Below are 16,757 nucleotides of genomic sequence, written 5' to 3' on the forward strand. Positions count from 1 at the left end.
ACCCCGACATTAGCTCCAATGTTCTACACGTTATCAATAAGTAAGTTCTTATATGAACACATACACTCCAGCTGCGTCATTTTATATGAGAAGAAGGAAACAGTCTGTGTAGTTGTTCCCAAACTGCTTTTTATTGCATAATTACAGAAAAATCTAAGAAACTAGATTAATTGGAGATAATCTAAGCATTTTTCTTCTATACAATTACAAATATTTAAAATTATTTGCAACTGCAACTGGAATTGCAACTAAAAGCAGTTAATATATCCCTGAATTGTCTCTGGTTATGTCCCTTGAAACAATGTAACAAAAGTCAGTCTTCCTCCAGGTCTAATCAGTGGACTCTTGCTACATTGTTTCAGGAGTCAGAGCCAGACGTTGGGAGAATATAAACAGCCAGATAGATAGAATGTATCCTAGCAAAGTTCTCTTTTTAAATTGTCTCTATTTTTTTTTTAAAAGTTTTTAGTAATACAGGTCTTAAAGGGGTGGTTCACAATTAAATTAACTTTTAGTATGCTATACAATGTTTAATTCTAAGCAACTTTTCAATTGGTCTTCATTGTTTATTTTCTAAATTTTTTGAATTATTTAGCTTCTGATTCTTTCTAGCTTTCAAATGGGGGGTCACTGACTCCATCTAAAAACAAATGTTCGGTAAGGCTACAAATGTATTGTTATTGTTACTTTTTGTTACTCATCTTTCTAATCAGACCCTCTCCTGTTCATAGTCCAGTCTCTCATTTAGACACTAGTAACCAGATGGCTGAAATTGCAAAATGGAGAGCTGCTGAATAAAAAAACTGAAATAAAAAAACTCAAAAACCACAAAAAATAAAAACCAATTGCAAATTGTCTCGAAATATCACTCTCTATATCATACTAAAAGTTAACTCAAAGGTGAACATCCCCTTTTAAGGGGGACTATCATGAAAATGAAAATGTAATATAAGCTGCAGCATACTTAAATACTTATATTATACATCTGTCAATGTATTTTCTTTGCTCTCATGGCTGGGTGAGTAGCCCACTGGGAGTTCTGGTGGATCAGGGCTGGATCCAACAGTTAAAACAGAGCCCACCTAACTAGCCACAAACTCTGTGACCTCCATATCCACTTTCAGGAGTTTCACCAGCACATAAAAATAATTAAAGTGTGGACTTCTACAGAACGGGTACAAAACACTACCTATTTTACTTACTGTCTTGTTCTTGCTCAACAAGACAGGCCAATGGAATCCTCTGAATATTTTGCCTACAAATGGACTGTATTGTTGGAAAGGTCTCAGATTCACACTGTACAGTCAAACATTTATAGTGTAGAGACATTATATTAAACATGTTACATTATTGATTTCAAGCTGCAGTACTCAGGACGGAGGGGTGGACGACATGTTTCTAACAAGAAAACCCACTAATAATGTTGTGAAAGGTAAAATACTGATGAGAGTAAATATTTTCAGATGCATGATTTATCTTTTGCTGTTGCTATATTCTAAGCAGTCGAAAGAGTGACACTGCCTCCTAGAGGCCAAGTGGGTCTTTTATCAAGAAATCGTGTGGTTGAACTGCAAGCATATCTGTGTCTGTACTGGTTTATTTTATGCTGAGGGAACTATTTTTAGTTTACATCCAAACATAACCTTTCACAGTATTTCACCTCTGATCTTGGCAATTCCAGACAAATATATCATGGTGATTTGTTGATGGAGTCTGCGTGTACAAATCAATATTATAATAATATTAATGTGGCAGTTAAACTATAACATAATATGCAACAATTCTGGAGTTCCTTTAGCCTGTCTCTAACCTTTGGTTATTATCATTATTATTATTATTAGAGCAGACAATTTGTTTGCAAAAAAATGGCTTTGGGGGAAAAGAATTTCACGGGTTGGAACAACTGAATGAGTGTTTGCAGGGGTATCAAAGCACATGCACCCGTCGTTGAGAATCCATAGAATGGATTTAATCAAACTACAACCTCCATTACTTTAATATCCATGCTTAACTATTTCTCACAGGGAGGGTTGTCACCTGTCTGGTTTTTACATGGACTGTCAAGTTCTTAATTTCCTGTACAGTTAAGAAAACTGAACAGAACTTTGCCCTGACTGACAATAAATTTGTCCAACTGCAAGAATCATAACCCCACCAGCTATCTTCACCAGTTTGTCCCAACACATCATTTCTCCTATGTCCCTGTCTGGACCATAAGCTGATGAAAGGTGGCAACCCAAGCAGTGGTGTAACTAGATATTACTGGGCCCCACAGTTATTTTTCAGGTCCCAAAATGGCAATGGTACTAGTCCCTGGATCAACTTGTACTAAGAGCTATCTTCCATAACCCTGTATGTTAGGTGGGCTCTGTTTTAACTGTTGGATCCAGCAGTGCCCTGACCCACCAGAACTCCCAGTGGGCTACTCACCCAGCCATGAGAGTAAAGAAAATACATTGACGGATAATATAATCTTAATAAAATAGAAGAATAAAGAAGGTGAATGAGGAACAATAGTTGGAGAGAATTCCACACATTCACAGCTTTCAATGTAAAAAATATTTAGATGGAACCTCTTTTCTTCTAATCGGAGTAAGTGCATTTCTGGAAGGACCTACTACCTAAATAGCATTAGAGGGTTTATTATATGGTCCCCTTAAATATTTATACATAGTTATATCTGCCCTTAAATGCCTCTTCTCCAGTGTAATGAACCCCAACTTGGCCAATCTTTCTAAAGTTTCCATATCCTTTTAGTGCTGTAAACTTTGAGCAATGCTTGCCCGGAGATGTCACGGCACCACCCAGTCCCCGGAAGTGGCATCACGTGCATGTGCAAATCTCTCGCCTGAAGCTGCAGCTCTCTACCCTCCGTTGCGCACTTTCTCCAAAAGACATCTAGATACTTATTGCGCATGCACAGCAAAATTTTAAAGAGAACTTACAGAAAAAAATCAGGGGAATGCTTAAAATTCGGGTGAATGCAGTAGGATCAGGGGCGTAACTACAGAGGAAGCAGACCCTGGGGGGGGGGGGGCAGGGGTACAGGGGACCCCATGAGGTCCTAATTAATGAGCAATTTAAACATATATTGGCAAAAAAGGACAACCTCTGAATATGTTGGGGGGGGGGCCCTAAAATTAATTTGCTGTAAGGCCCAGTAACATCTAGTTATGCCACTGAGTAGGATTACTGAATACCGGAGAGAGGGCCAAATTCAGGTAACTCACCGAAAAATAGGGAGGGGGGTTGATAGCTTTGCCCATTACAAGCTTAGTTGTGCTTCTTTGGATGCTCTTTAAATCAATAATATCCCATTTGAGCACAGGAGACCAAAACTGCACGGCATAGGCTAAGTGGGACCTTAAGAGCGCTCTGTAAAGTGAAAGAATGAACCCTCCCTCCTGTGAATCTATGAACCTTTTAATACATGACTGGCATTTACTTACATACATATTTAATTATTTTTCTCTTATAGCTTTTGACATATAAATGGTTTATGAGTTTCCTGACATTTAACATTATTTCGTACTGCAAACAAGCCATATTGTGTTTCAGTGGGGCAAATCACTGACTCGTGCTGCAATCCAGTTAGAGTAAAGAAAATCTGTCACGGTGATGGTTGCAATTTCTGAATTACCTTATTGTGCAGGAAATTATCAAGTCTTACTTAAATCTAGATAAATAATATGAACGTAAACACTTTGGGGTAGATTTACTAAAGAGCGAAGTGGCTAACGCTAGCAACTTTTCACCAGCGTTTACACCCGCAGGGACATTGCCAATTCAGGCGCAGGTGTCAATTCACTAGCGAACGGGACGGTCGATACCATTCATTCGCACTCTATCACCGGGAGACTTTTTGCTCTGGCAAATTATCGCGGACTTCGCCATCTCAGACCAGGCGAAGTGCTAAAAAGAAGCTACATCTTCCTCAATCTTCTGTCACTTACATTGTCTTTATCAAGGTTCCCTGGACATTTATAAGAAAAAGTGGTAACTTCAAGCATTTGCACCATCTATAATAAAGAACTCCATACAACTTTAGATTGCCCGTGTGTGCAAACTGACCTAAGCGCAAGATAACCAGTGAATTTTTCACTAGGCGCAAATGAACGCTACAGCATCTTCGGTATAAAATGCTCACACTGTCGAAGTAACGCTAGCGAAAAGTTGCCAGCATTTTGGGGCCCAGGGTGCAACTTCACATATTAGGGAATTAGCGTAGTGGTAGATAATTTGTGCCTGGCAAAGTGGTCGCTGGTGACAATTCTCCCTTTAGTAAATCTGCCCCTTTGGCTATTAATAATGATTTTCTACATAAGACAAATAGGCATATTTATCAAAGAGTGAAGTTAGAGATTGCCACTCTCCATTCATTTCTATGGGGTTTTTAAAAGAGTATTTATAAATGGGTGAAACTGAAAGTTCTTCCTTTGGTATACATGCCTTTCAAAATCCCATAGAAATAAGAGGACTGAAGTGGACTGTAGTGATCTCTTACTTCACTCTTTGATAAATATTCCCTTAAGTCTAGCAGCTTCATGCTTTATTTTACTGCAATAGCTATAATATCTGACAGGTATGGAATATCCTTAGTCAGCAGCAGGAGTCTAAATCTGCTTCGAAATCTATCAAAACCTGCTCCAGAGACATTTTTTTGGATTTGGAAGTAAGTTGTGGGCATATAAAAAACGTTAGAATTCAGCATTGAAAGTCACAAGGATAAAAAATGTATTTGATTCCCAAGCAGTTTAAGATAACCGTCATTTTGGAGCATATTTACATTGCCATTGGTCAAGATTTTAAAGAAGCCTGTAATGCTCTAATGGATGGAAACACAGATAGTATCACATTTTCTCCTCTGATAAATGTATGGATTACTTTAGCAAATTATATATATATAAAAATAATTTTTGAATCTCACCATAAAGTTCTTGAAAGTCACCTGAAATATAGATTCCCCCCAATCCTTAATGGATTTTATGAGTGTATGTACTGTATGTACTAAGAGAACATCAACTGTTATGGTGATGGCAGATGGGTAGATTTGTTGCCCACAATAAAAATGCATGACTGGGGGCAACTAATCTCCCAAAAAATACTTTTCCACTAGCAATCATTGAAATCATTGGTGGCAAAACCTATACGTCCCTTTGTTCTTCAGAATTCACCCGACGTTGGCTGATACATTAGATAGCTTTAAGAAGGGGTTGGATAGCTTTTTAGCAAGTAAGGGAATACAGGGTTATGGGAAATAGCTCATAGTCTAAGTTGATCCAGGGACTAGTCCGATTGCCATTTTGGAGTCAGGAAGGAATTTTTCCCCCTCTGAGGCAAATTGGAGAGGCTTCAAATGGGGTTTTTGCCTTCCTCTGGATCAACTGGCAGATAGGTAGTTAATAAAAAAAAAAAAAAAAAAAGGTTGAACTTGATGGACGTGTGTCTTTTTTCAACCTTACTTACTATGTTACTATGTTGCCTTGCAAGGAACCTTTGGACATCTTGGCAACATGTAGGTTTTACCACCAGCAATTTCAATTATTTCTGGTGGAGAAGTATTCTTGGGAGATTTGTCCCCCGCAGTCCTGCATTTTATCTCCCTGTTAGCTATGCCCCTTATATTGGTAGTAGGATTTCTGAGCATATAGGGGAACACAAATTTACAGTTTGTAAGTATGGAGTCTGTTCATAGGGTCTTGTCAGAACATTTTGACAAGTCACTTTGGTCACAATACAAAAAAACAAATACTTATACTTTGGCTGCCTTCCCTCACTATACCAGTGTGGCCTAAAAAGGCAAAGGAAACCATCCCAGACGGCCACCTACCTGCACAAAGTGGTTCACACTCTTTAGCTCACAGTGAACACCTAGGAGTTCATGTCCTGACTCCAGTAGAGCTAATATATGGCTCTATGGCATATGTCTCCTTCCAAGGAAATACAAGGAAAGGCCCTTCTCCAAACACAGGCTTCTCTCTCACACACCCTAAGAGATCATGGAGTCTCATACACAGGCAGCAGCACCAGCAGTTACGATGTGCAGTAGTGATGCTATGGTAACACTGTGTATGTCTAGTGGCATTATATATTTATACTTTGTTGCATGATCGCTTTGGAATAAGAAAAGATGAAATAGTTACATTTTTTTACATATTAGTCTCCAAATAGTAGTTATTATATTAAATTATATTCTACAGATGAATTATGGATTAAAGTAAATTGTATGTCACACGAATGAAGTTTTGTAACTTTCCAAGATATGAAATTTAGATTATATGGTTTATGTTTATATATTATACCAATCAAAGAACTAATTTATGGAATTTCTCCTACTTAGCATTTATTTTATTTATAATTGACGCGAGTTTTAGTGAATTTAAAAAAAAGCGTTTTTCAGTGTCTTAATTAATGTACAGGTGTGCTGGGGGGGATTTAAACTCGGTGTAATGTGACAGGAAATGAGGTCTCTGAGGAAGTGTGTTGTCACGAAACGCGTCAGACCTCAGACGCTATGGTTATTTGATTGTATGTCTTAATAAAGAATTTACCTTTTAAATAATTTGGAGACGAGCGATCTTTGCTGATACCCAGGAGTGCGTGGCCTACAAATCTACTGTTGGACAGTAGTGATGCTAGACTCAGATGGGTTTGGTCTGACCACTTCCCCACAGGTGGGTTTCAGAAAGATGGGAAGTTTGTATTCACCACCAGTAAAGCTGCAACCCAAAGTCTGCATACTTTTCCAACCCCACTACTGAAAGGGACGGCACTTGTTTATATACCCAGTTGGATGCAGGTATATAACAATGTGCTGAATAGCAGGCCAAGTCAAGCTGGTGCAGGGTTAAAGGGGTTGTTCACCTTTGACTAAACTTTTAGTATGATGTAGAGAGTGATATTCTGACACAATTGGCAATTGGTTGTAATTTTTTATTATTTGTGGTTTTTGAGTTATTTCGCTTTTTATTCAGCAGCTCTCCAGTTTGCAATTTTAGCAATCTGATTCCTAGAGTCCAAAATACCATAGCAATCATGCATTGATTTGAACAGAAGTAGCAATCAAAGAAGTAGCAATAACAATTTTTTTATATGGGGTCAGTGACTCCAATTTGAAAGCTGGAAACAGTCAGAAGAGCAAAGCAAATAACTCAAGAACTATAAAATATAAATAACAAAGGTCAATTACAAAGTTGCCAGGAATTGGACATTCTATAACCTACTTAAATGACCACCCTTTTAAGGCAGGTTAGGGTTGGGTGCAGGTCACAAAATGTGCAGGCTCAATTCTTTAAAGGGTAGCAGCCTTTTATACAATTGTCACTTATTTATCTGGTTTGAAGTCGACCAAAATCCCTTCTCTGCCAGACGCCACATTGAAGTCTTTCTCACATACCATATAATTCTATTCACCTGCTGGTCAAACTGTCCAGGCACACAGTGACAGTATACAGTATGTATAGTGAGGGCTACATTTCTGATTAGGTGCTGTTCTAGCAGATAAACTGTAATGGAATTTAACATTCATCTAATCTCCCCAAAGTACTTAAAGGTGGTTTTGAAGGTCACAAAACACATGATGTAAAGTTCAAGTAATAAATTGGACTTTATGCGTTTCTTTTTGGCTACCATTTGGCAGGACTATGTGTATGTCATGTCTAATGAGATTTTGCTGCACCCTAACTGCCTGACTCACACAATGTCACTTTCAACATTCAGTGCTGTGAGACAAATTACTGATTTTTTGCGAGTGTCTGTAACAAGCTGAAAAGTGAGTCATTTCACTTATTTCCACTTCTGACAATTCAGTTTAAGCTTGGATCTCAAGGAAGAATTGTGACTTTATTTAACACTTTTTTTAATGAAACCTCTTGTTATCCCTACTCTGCTACTGCAGGAAATCTAACCTGATTTTCTTCTCTTTGGCGCTACAGGAGTCCTGTGTCTCCGCTCTACGGGAGAACAGATAAACTATAAATTGTCGTGCCTCCACCCAGGACAGACTGGGCTGTAACACCCCTCCCTGGGAACTTCTCTGATCCACAGTCACACGTAAGGATAAAATTGAAAGGTTTATTTGCAGAACATTGTAACTTCAAATAACATGCAGCTATATGGATCTCTTTGCAGTCTCTTTTAGATGGGAGCTGTTTGTAGTCACACAAATGATCAGTGAGTGCTTCCAGCAAATAATCATCTAGTGTATACTCACAACTTTCAGGATGAGTGTTCACAGCACCCCAGAGGTAGTATTGCCTGCCTTTCATACACAATCCCGAGTGAAGGTGAATCTCACTGTGGTCCCTTGCTCCAAGGATCTCCTTATCCCTGATAATAACCACTTGAGTCCCTAAGCTGGTGGTCTTGTCACCGTAGGGTACTAACCCTTTTGGTCAGCGTTTGGCTGCTCTCTAAATAACTCCTGATCTTGTCTTTCACTCCTAGAGTGACTATAACAGAACTGCCCTGCCCTTTCTTCACCTGTTCTGGAATCTTCCTTTGTTTTAGAGCCTATGGAACACCACCGTACTTTATCCAGCAAGTGTGCAGACCCAAAGAGACTGAGCACATGGGATCTTCCCCTTTTATAAAATAATATTATCTACTGGCCAGTCACTGAACTGCCAGCACAATACTTTCACAAAGGAAAAGGAAACAGTTTCCCTTCGATAACTGAGGACCCAATATAGCTGACTACGTACTGCCCAGGGGACCAAAGGACCTAAAGCTTTACCCTACTACAATTGTATGTATAACAATAACTCTCTATGGTCTCACATTTTTAGCATGCACTACAAAAAGAATGTAAATTGCTCAGTATGCTTTTCTAAACTTCAATTTTATTGTTGCTTTAATTGGTTTGAATATATTTAGCAGATGCACTTTAAATCTAATGTAAATTGGCTAAATGCTATTTACAACAATGAATTAGGAGCCCAAGATAATGACATTTACCAGAGAAGGCAAGTGTTGGGCTCATTGCAAAGAAGCAAGTGATTGTTAAAGAGCTATAAATTATTACTTAGCACCCTTTACATATGAGAAATACTCACCCCAAATACTGCATTAAAAACAGTTCTTTAACACTTGCTTAACTTTCCTAATTCATGTACCATTTGCATTTTGATGCAGCATACATTGCTATTTAACAAACTTCAAAATGTGCATGTACATTTCTAAACAAAAATCAGTAAACGAAAATAGTAAATCAGTGAATTCAGTCAAGCTTATTGTTATCCTTTCCATGTTCAATGGCATGGGGGGGGGTCAGAAAAAAGGATCCTTAGTGCCGCTTTGAATGGAGTATACTCACTCCTCACTTATCCCTAACAGCCAATAACAGGATTAGTTTCTCATTTTTATAATTGTTTGCCTTATAAACAGATTTTAAGACAATAAATTATTAAAGGGGTTGTGTACCTTTGAGTTAACGTTTAGTATAATGTAGAGCAGTAGCGTAACTATAGAGGAAGCAGACCCTGCAGTTGCAGGGGGCCTGGGGAACAGGGTGGCTCCAACTGTGGGGTCTGCTTCCTCCCCAGCCGCTCTCTCTTACTGGCAAGGAAGGGGGAAGCAAATCAGGTGGGAGTGGGCAGACTTGTGGCTGGATGTGGGCGGGGATTGGGAAACATGGGCGGGGTTGGTACAGGAAGTTGGCAGGAGAATGGGGATCGGAGTGCCCCGGGACCCTCTGAAGATTTTTTTGCATTGGAACTTGGCGCAGTCTTATTACACCACTGATGTAGAGAGCGATATACAGAGACAATTTGCAGTTGGTTTTCATTTTTTATTATTCGTGGTTTTTGAATTGTATAGTTTTTTTTTATTCAGCAGCTCTCCAGTTTATTAAAACATTAATTGGCTCTTAATGTTGGTCACAGGGTACATCTTAACAAATATATCACATATTGTGCATTTTAACCAACCGTCATTTTTTTAATTTGTATTCTTGCCTGGCTCAAAATATTAGCACATTTCATGTACTGCCATAGGGTACATCTTGCCACTTTAAATTTCAGGTTAGATTGTCTGGTATTCTTTTGTATGAGCGAGAAACGCCTTCAAAACATTCACGATGCAATATTTGGTAACAGGTCTAATCACTGTATAAAGTTGGTACGTTTTTGTCTCTAAGCTTAATATCTTTGAATTCCTCAATAAATATTCTTTTATTACTCTCCCTTGGCATGCATTATTTTGTACCTTTATAGGAGAATAATAAGCAGCTTTGCTCCCTATAATTGAGTCATAGAAAAAAATGTAAAAACAAATTGGAGTCAGGTATTAATAGATTTAGAAACATACTGGAGCACTATTATCCTACTGGCAAGCGCAATCTAAAACTGATGTTATGTTTGTATGAGCAAATAGGAACAGTCTGAAACAAGCATAACAATTAATTGTTTTTGCATGAAAACATTTACAGCTTGTATTATTAATATTTACATTATTATGGTCTGTTCCTGAGCTCTCTGGGAAGGTTCGAGAGCTAACGTACAAAATCCTTTTTTTAATCATACTTAAAAACATGCAAAATAGACGACAGACTATCTATTAAATGGTGATCACTGACAACATTAATGATGATAGAAGTTATCCGGATCTACAAATGTGGAACGATTCCCACTCACAGATAGTTTAAGTTGGAGCCAATTAACAAGAGAAGAAGAAATTAACGTGTTTACAGTAACCATGCAAACTGATTCGTTCCTCTGTTATGTGCTGAGGACCAGTGGCTAGAGGGTAACACTATAGGCACACGGAGTTGTAGGCTCCTCTGCTCTGAGCTGCATATTTTTGCAGGCTGAGAGAAACAGATCTGTTCCATGCCTCTACATTTATCTGAGCTGCTTCGGTCTGTGTGTGCTCCAACCAGCAGAGTGAAGGGCAGCCTGAAGATACCTCATTTGCTTATTTGGCCGGACCTCTGCTGCATGTAAGCACACGCAGGAGCATACATTTTAAAATCAATTAAGATGGGGGCATGGAGCGGATCTGCCCTAAGTCTATGGGCCAGCGTTGTAACTAAATTTTACTTGGCTACACAGAAAATTCATTTTAGGGCCCCCAATATATCCAGAGGTTTTTAGTTTTACCAATATATGCTGAAATTGTTCATTAATTAGGGCTTCATGGGGCCCCTATACCTCCTGGGGCTTCCTCTGTAGTTACACCCCTGCTATGGGAAAACGGAGCTAGTTGTAGGCTCTGCTGCTCTCAGCCTGTGTACTTTTGTTGCCTGATAGAAGCAGATCTGCTCCATACCCTGTCTCAATTGATTTTGGATTTTATCTGTCTGCATGCACTCAGATGCAAAGAAATGGAAGTGGAGGTCAACCCAAACACAAGGAGGCATCTTCAGGCCAATCTCTGCACCACAACACTGTGTGTAAGCGCATGCAGGTGGAAGCGGCTCAGTTACATGGAGCAGGGGCTTAAAGCAGAACCACTTCCTGCAGCCTGTAAAAAAATTTTTTTTTTAAATCAGGTCACCAGGGGAGTGAAATGGCTGACGCTATATGTGGAGGCAAATAATCTGGTCAAGTGAAAATGGAGTGAGAGCATAATTGATGTAATCAAGTGCAGCACAATTAATCTCTTTTCAAGAGGTCAATCTAGTTGAAAGATTGAAGGTTAAGAATGAAGCCTTTCTAGACTAATGGAGAAGAGGAAAATTATAAGACTGAAAGTGTATTAAACGACAGCATCAACAGCATGTACTATGTCTTAGAACTCTACTTCTTGCTAAGATTATTTCTCAGTCTTAAAAGGGAAGTACTGCAAAAATAAATTTCATCTCACCAAAATAATTACCTTTAACTAAAACTAAACTAAATATAATCAATTAAATGTGTGTACGATTTCTGAATCAATTTAATCTTCACCATCCCCTACGTAGATATCTGTCTACATCCTCTCTTCCTGCAGGAGTCAATCAGATTTTAATTGGCAGCTTTAATATATCAGTGAGCAGAGTCGGACTGGCCCACCAGGATACCAGGAAAACTCCCGGTGGGCCCAGGTGTCAGTGGGCCTCTTGCTTCTAACCATTTGGCCAATTTCATGATTATTCCATATTTCTTTATGGGAACAAAGAGGCATATTAATGGAAGAATATTATGTAGTGAAAAAAGACTAGGAAAATAAGGGATTGATTGAGGAGAGAAGGTATAATAGTTTGGAAAGTGGGTTCTCAGTCTAAGGTTTTCTGGTAAGCCCCTGGCATCCCAGTCTGACACTGTCAGTAAGGGGACTCCTTTTACTTTGAAGCTCACTCTCTTTATCTTAGAGCACATTCTTTCACCATAACCAACTCTGACAATGTCTCTCTACATTAAGGATTTTTGTGACAGGTGGTTATTTTGAAAGAGTTAGCCCTAATTAGTGGTGTAACTATAGAGGAAGACCGTGGCCCGTGGCCTGTGGACATGGGCAAAGAACCAGGCCGGGTTCCTTTGAAGATATTTTGTGGGGGGTCCTGGCACCAAATCGTTTTGCCACTGGCTCTAATACATCTTGTAGCCAAAGAGAGCCTCCCAAAAGATGTATTAGACCTGTCTGTCGATCAAAATCTGACTCCTACATAGAGTGATAGAGAAGGAGAATGAAGAGAGGGGGATAAGTACTGTAGTAACTTGACTTTAGAAACAGGATAGAAGTTTTAACTGATATTTATAAAATCTCCTTTTCATGAGCTGAAGCTTATACCGTATAACATTTTCATTTTCCTGATAGTTCTCTAAAGGAAGCACTATAATTATACTACCATTTCAGACGTCATAAATATTAAATTAACTTTACCTATAGCCAAGAGAAAACTAAAAGGTCTTACATTACAGGAAATACAGTATAAGCCCCAAATGATATTGTATAATACATTTGTGTCAAACTCTTTCTAAGCATACTTGCTCTGGCAATCAAATCTGGATACAGCCCTAGAAGCAGACATGTGGGATACTAGGAAGGTCCTTATTGGGAGGGGGTCTACATTTGTCTTAATAATAAATAAATAATGCTAGGAAGAGAGCAGATGGGGACCTCCTGGAAGCTTATTCCTATCCAAAAAACAGGTATCACTCACATTCCCCTCAAGTCAATAAAGATCTAGTCATTCAAATCCTTATTACACATTTAAAAATACCTCCAAAGGGATGTACATTAAAAAGTCTTTGAGGGGCAATAAAAATGGAGATCTACTGGTATACAGTATATATCATATGGGAACATAACCCCATACTGTTATCTCACAACTGATTACCACAATAGGCAGGGGAATATTTTGCCAACAAGAAATTGTAGCTGCTTTCCTTGCTTACTATAAAACACTGTATAGCACTGTAGCCATTTATAATAGCTTAGCCTATAATATAAAGGTGGCTATAAACAAGCATTTTAAAGCTGCCGATATCGGTCCTTTAGACCAATTCGGCAACTCATCTGCCTGTGCATTCTGACGGGTCTCCCTGATCGATATCAGGCCAAAAATCGGCCAGATATCGATCGGGCAGATTTGATTTTTCTTGGTGACCGAGGACCGCATTGCATAGTTGATGCGGTCCTGGTCCCATCGGCTCCCATTTCCTTCATTGTAATGCGATAGTTTGTCCCTAGGGCCAAACGATCGGATTAACCCGGTATCACCCTGCCTTTGGTGGGCATATTGGGTTAAGATCCACTCATTTGCCGAGCCTTGCCAAATGAGCGGACCTTTAGGTAGGTTCCTAAATCTTAAAACACTTTCCTAAAATGCCTACACATAAAGCTTGCTTGTTACACTAGATGAAAATAAAGAAGCAATATTCAGCCTTACCAACGGGAGAACCCTGGGCCTGATGGCAATCATGGCATCCCAGCAGAATGGTACAAAGTATGTGGGGTAAAAACTGCATTTGGAAATTGCTTTCCCTCAAGAACTTGTTCTTACCAATCATACCTGCCATAGAAACAGCAAAGCATTCTTTATCAAGAAATGATGTGCAGTACAATTTAATAATCTTTCCTATATTGAGCTTGTGACCATGGCATCATTTTAGATGCACTGGCCAACATTCAGCAATGATACAAGAACGTCATTTTAGTAATACAAAGCCTGTGCTGCAGGATAAAGAGTTTACTCCCAAATATGCAGTGATTTGCAGGCTGACATTTAACCCATGGGTCAAGTGGGTTTAGGCAGAAATCCACACATTATTTGTAGGTAGTACAGGTTAAAAACTATTCACCCACCCCTCACACAACCTTACTTTGTACAACTTCTACCTCCGGCATCCTGTATTTAGAGTCTTACTCCACCCTGCTCTCTTCAGTGATGTCAGAAATGAGTGGGTTAGAATGGGCATGGGTCTATAAATACCAACAGTTCGCCAGGTTGACCCGCATAGAACTACACAAAAGGCCCATTTAAAAATTCACCCTTCCTTTAAGCAAGTGGTTCAGGTTCCACTATGTAGGCCCTGTGCAGTAAAAGAAAATAAGATTGGGGGCTGAAATAGGCCAAACAGAATATGATTGGATGAATGTTTAGTATGTTGGGTACAACTGCTATGGCGATAAGCAGATCAACAAAAGGTCAGCCTTGCCCTCTGCAACGCCGTCTGACTGACCGTACTTTTGGACTCACCCTACATCCCAATACAGACTTTTGTCTCTGGGTGACAGGTCCACTTTAAGGAATCCATCATCAAGGTAAGCTTTGCATCATCCCAAATGCATCAGAATAAAATACCTGATGCACATGCCCAGATTATAAAACAAGTCAAGGGCATGTAAGCAGTTCAGGCATAGAGACAAAGAAGGCAATATAAGATCGACAGCTGAGATTTTAAATTTATAACTATGGAATATTTAATAGAAAAAAAGAATTTGGGTTTCATGTTTAATTTGAAAATAACTTATTTTACAGCTTGTAATGTTTGGGTGACAGGTCCCCTTGACGAGTTGATTAGAAAGGTATCTTTTCCACATGTTCATCCTGTGAAAGCCGTTTAACCATGATATACCACTCATTTAACAAGAAAAACAATGCTTTCAGATACTCAGTGGTTGAGATATTCTGACTAGCTTTCTACTGTCATTTTTCCTGTGTTTCATAAATATTTATTATTGAAACCCTTAATAAATCATTTGTTCCTGAGAGACCGCATTAAATATTTTACTGAAGGAACACCAGTAACTTGTTTAAATGCCACTAATATAGTTAAATGTTGGTCTAACAACTCATCTGTCAACGAACTACAGAAACCTGTTGAGTTATAGTTCCCAAGTGTTTTCTAATACACAACATACCTATTAACCACAAACTTCATATACACAGCAGGGCTGAAATAATTTGAACACTTTATTTAAAAACCTTTAAAGTTACATTTTATCGATTTAAATTCCACTTACTTTAAACAAAAATAAAATGTAACATTAATTCCCCAAACTTTTTAAAGGCAAAGTATTTTGACTCCATTGTTTCAATGAGAAGGGGTTAATTTGTTTCAAATTCTGCCTCAAACTGCTTTCACAATGAAAGGATGGTAGTTTATTAGATAAGATTGAATGTCCAGGTGCAATGCAGCCTCTTAAACGGGGTCTATGGAAAGCAACTTAGGCCAGTATTTTGCCCACTTTATGTAATGTCAGTTGTGTCAATACAATACGGCTTTTGGCAAAATTGTAACTTTGCTCCCATTGAAGTAGTAATACATACATTTTCTCATAGATACTCATATTTAAATACCCAGCAGGACTGATTCCCGTTTTGTGGTTTTGCATATTTACTGTATATACACATGGAATACATCAGAACATTTAACTGCTCGTAATGTATGCGTAAAAACTAACTATATATAGTATTTTCATACACGTTCAAAAAAATCAACAGCATTGCTACAAAGCAAAATATTATACCACCAAAGGACTCCATCATCTAGGCAATTGTAAATGTAGTGGTCTTTTGTATTGCAGTTTAGAAACATGCATCAAAATGTCTGCAAACGTTGATCCTTATTCCTATTTACTGAATTCAAGAAGGACTGTAAGCAGATAGCTCTAAATCAATGACTTTTAATCCTTTTTCTAATTACAATGGGAAGGACAGTGAACAGACACAAGAGTGTTTAGGAAATGAGTTGCGGCTTTGTAGACAGCTACAGAATGAGAAGAAACAAAGTACCAGCAGCAAGATAGCGCACATTTGGATATCTGTGGTTTCAGCCAGGATAAATGCTTAGGGTTATATTCATGTGTAGCATTTTATTACTTTACGTAAGCTAATTCAGATTTTTTCTACAGTCCTTTATATACAGTAATGCCACAAACATCAGCTTCTTATTCAGACATTAAGGGTTTGGCCACACAAGCAGATTCGGGGAGAATAGTCGCCCCAGCGACAAATCTCCTCTTCTTCGGGGCAACAATCTCCCCGAACTACCTTCCCACTGCCCTCCGTTGGCTAAAATGAAAATCGCCTGGGGGAAGGCACACGCGGCGGTTTGTTTTCCAAAGTCACCCGAAGTGAGGCGACTAATCTCCCCGAATCTGCTTGTGTGGCCAGACCCCAACAGTGCTAATGAGGTAAATAACTACCAGGGCATTGATTTCAAGACATCAAGTAAATGCTTACTTAAAAAAAAAACACGTGTTTGAATGCACAGCAGTGGGCTTTGAGATGACATGATAACAGTTATCTAGAATATAACAATACCGGTAAAATGAATATATATATATATATATATATATATATATATATATATATATATATATATATATAT

The sequence above is a fragment of the Xenopus laevis genome, chromosome 2L (assembly GCF_017654675.1).
Source record: "Xenopus laevis strain J_2021 chromosome 2L, Xenopus_laevis_v10.1, whole genome shotgun sequence".
Classification (NCBI taxonomy): Eukaryota; Metazoa; Chordata; class Amphibia; order Anura; family Pipidae; genus Xenopus; species Xenopus laevis.